The following is a 3,762-nucleotide window of genomic DNA, read 5'->3' as shown; positions in this document are numbered from 1 at the left end:
ATGAACAAAAAATAAAATAAATGTTCTTTGGCAATAATTATGTTTTTTTTTAAATTTTTTTTCATGATTAATGGGGAACATCAATAACGATTTATTTAGAACTGTGACGATCTGAATCTTCTTGCTGACAAACTCGTATGTAACTGTCCAAATAAGGAGGAGGCTTCCGATCCCGATTCGAAGAACGTCGCGTTGTTTCTCCTCCATCATTATCGCTTACAGCATCAGTTTTACAATCCCTCCATTCGTTAACTTTCCGAGTTTGAGTTATGTGCCGGCGCAAAGTTCTCCCATCACTATCGCATAAAACCAGGTTACCATTGTTTTCTTCAACCACGGTAAACTTTGTCGGATCGAACCTCGTGTCACCTTTCGTTCGTACTGTTCGTTCGGTGATGACAACATCCCCTGATTTTACGCGACTCTCCCTAGCTCCTCGGCGAGCGTCTTCATACTGCTTTTCTCGCAATTTAGCTTGACGATCTCTGATGTCGACAAGACCGTTATCATGATCTGAGTCTCCTCTGACCAGCAGCGGCAAGCAACGTCTTATTTTACGACCCATCATAATCTCTTCAGGGGGTATTCTGGTTACGGTATGGGCCGCCGCATTGTGCGCATCTACTGCAGCTTGGAGTTCTTCCCTGTAATTAGTTCCAGTCGATAGAGCTGTTGCCATGGCCTTATTGACGAGTTTCATATACCCCTCAACAAGGCCATTTTGTTGAGGGAAAAGCGGAGTAGTAAAGATGACATTTATTCCACGTTCTCTACAATAAGTTTTGTAGTCTTCGCTGTTGAACGGGGGACCGTTGTCCGATTTGATGTTTTGGGGGTATCCTTCGCGCTCGAAAATATTTTCCAGGATTCTCTTCGTGTGCTCGAAACTAGTGCACTTGATCGGACGAGCTATCAGGTAACGAGACCTGTAGTCTACCACTACGAGAATTAAAATACCGCCCAATTTTGCGTACGGACCGTTAAAATCTATCGCGATCGTGTCCCATGCAGTTTTAGGCGCAAACGAGCGTTTCATAGGTGTAGGTTTTTCAGGTCTGCCGGTAGTAGCGCATGCCTGACATGCTCCAACCCACTCTTCGGTATCGATTGTAATACCAAGCCACCACACCCTTTCGCGCAAAATGCTTTTCATTTTTGCGGCCATAGGATGACCACTGTGCGCGACATTTAAAGCTTTCTTTTGGAGGGATCTTGGGATAACCGCACAGCCTCTTTTGATCAAAACGCCGTTTGAAACAGATAAATCTTCAGCCACCAACTCGTACTTACGAAGGGACTTGGGCCAGCTACCTGTTTTGAGTGCCACTATAACTTGCTGGAGGTCCTCGTCGTTTGCTGTGGCTTCTTGTACTTCAGCTTGTGTCAGGAACTCAAAGCAATTAGATTCTATGCTAGCTATTTCCCACGGAGTGAAGGTTTCATCGAATGGTTCATCATTCGCAATGTAGAGTCGAGACGAGGGGTCCGCAATGTTGTCGCGACCGCGAATATACTCTACATCATAGCTATAGGGGCTCAGGCGTAGGGCCCAGCCATCCGCTCTAGTCAACGCTCGTTTCGAATTCTCGCGGGAACGATTAAGTATAAACGAGACTCCCTGGGCGTCTGTGCGTAATAGGAAGTGGCGACCGAGCAAGAAGTACGAGAAATGCTCAACACCCCACACGGCCCCTAGCGCTTCCCGCTGATTTTGGGCATATCGTTTTTCCGTCGAAGTCAAAGCTTTTGATGCGAAACTAATGATTCGAGAATTCCCGTCACTATCCTCCTGAACCAGTACGGCCCCCAACGCATTTGGCGAAGCGTCGGTATACAGAATCGTCTTGTCTTTTTCTGTGAAGTACCCCAAGGTAGTTACGCAATGCGTGATTTTGTTCTTAACAGCTTCAAAATCTCTTTGCTCTTCTTGACCCCATTTCCAGGTCTTCGTCGTTGCCACTGTCCAAAGGGAGGCCGTGATGTCCGCAAAATTCTGTATATAGGGGCTGATGAACGACGCTAGCCCCAAGAAGCTACGCAGCTCTGATGCAGTATTTGGACTTCTGAACCTCTCAATGCTCTTTACTTTTTCTCTGTCGACGTGGAACCCATGTTCGTCAAGCTCGTGTCCAATGAACCTAATGTGGGTGTTGTCGAATTCGCATTTACTGGGGTTCAATGTCAGGTTGTGCTTCCTCAGGATTTGCAGTACTGTGGCTACCGTTTTCCTCAGTTCTTCTAAGCTGCGTGCAAATATGAGAATGTCATCGATGTACACAATGACATTTTCCACATCTTTCAAAATTTGCGTCATTTCCCGCTGGAACACTTCGGGCGCACAGTTGACGCCGAACATGAGGCGCTTAAACCGGAACATGCCGCATTCCGAAAGAAATGTTGTCAGGTCTCGTGACTCCGGACTGAGTTCAAGGTGGTAGGATGCATTACTCAAATCTAGCTTTGAGAAATATTTTGCACCATGAAGTTTCATTTTAATATCATCAATGAGTGGCATGCGGAAGTATTCTCGGCCAATGGCCTTGTTGGCTGCGCGCATGTTTACCACCAAGCGAAAGTCATTTTTTCCTTTAGGAACAGCTGACATGCCACTAATCCAATTCGGTGCGGTGGTTACTTTTTCAATTATGTCTCGCTCCTCCATTTCTGCAAGCCTTTGTCTAGCTGCTTCCCGGTATGCTGCCGGAACGTTGAAGTAAGCATTTCTAACCGGTGAAATAGTTTCGTTGACGTTAAATTTAACAACGACGCCCGGCATCTTCGGGAAAGTTTTGCTCTTAGGAAATTGCTCGCAATTGCTGACGGAAAGTCCTACTGCTAACAGTCCTAGGTCGCTGGCTGTGGATCGACCTAGTAAGGATCGACGCCCATCCCTAACGATGATAAAATCTGCGAGGATAGGTGAAGTTTGACTCCCTACGACGTTCACGAGAGCCCTTATCGTTCGTTCTACAGCCATTGGCTTGCTTGCTGCGTACGAGCAGACGCTTGGCATGCTCAGACATCCCATTGTTTCGAATGTTGCGATGCCTGACTCTGCTTCCTGTTTCAGCGTATCCCAATCCTTACCACACAGTACGTTTACGTCAGCTCCAGAATCTATTAAGAGCTCGATAGGTTTTGAATGACCAACACTACACGTAATCAAAACATCCTGGAGTGAGAGGGCATTCACTTGCTGAAAAAATAGATGAATAGTCCAAAGAGAGAAGATAACAACTTTATTTTCGAAACATTTGTTTTTTTTACATTTTGCTATCGTATTTTACCTGGTCATTGTGGTCAGATTCACCATGTTGTTCGTTGGACTGGTCCCGGCGAATGTTGCTTACGTGTCTCGAGCGACACGCCGTGGCGAAATGTCCTATCAATCCACACTTATTGCAATTTCGAGAGAGTGCTGGGCATGTTTCGTTACGATGAGACATATAACGGCATCTAGAACACCGCGCTCGACGTCCAGGTATACGTGTTGAACTATTGCGAGAAAGTCCAGGTCGTGGTACGTCGCGTGCTATCGAGCTTGTTCGTTGAAGCTTTGTTTTCGGTTCCCAACGTGTATCGGATCGTGAGCGGCGTCTCTCCAATGCAAATACGTCGGCATGATGCGTTGGACCTTCTTCTCTGGTAAAAGCCTCTTCGCGAGTTGCGGACTGCACAATAAAATTCGTCTCATGTCCGTAGGTTCTGGCGGATTTTGCTAGGGTTTGATTCGACATCCCCTTTATGAGTTGTGCTCTGACA

This window comes from Topomyia yanbarensis, chromosome 2, assembly GCF_030247195.1.
Source record: "Topomyia yanbarensis strain Yona2022 chromosome 2, ASM3024719v1, whole genome shotgun sequence".
In the NCBI taxonomy this organism is placed as follows: domain Eukaryota; kingdom Metazoa; phylum Arthropoda; class Insecta; order Diptera; family Culicidae; genus Topomyia; species Topomyia yanbarensis.
The sequence above is the reverse complement of the archived record's forward strand: the minus strand, read 5'-3'. Positions refer to the sequence as shown.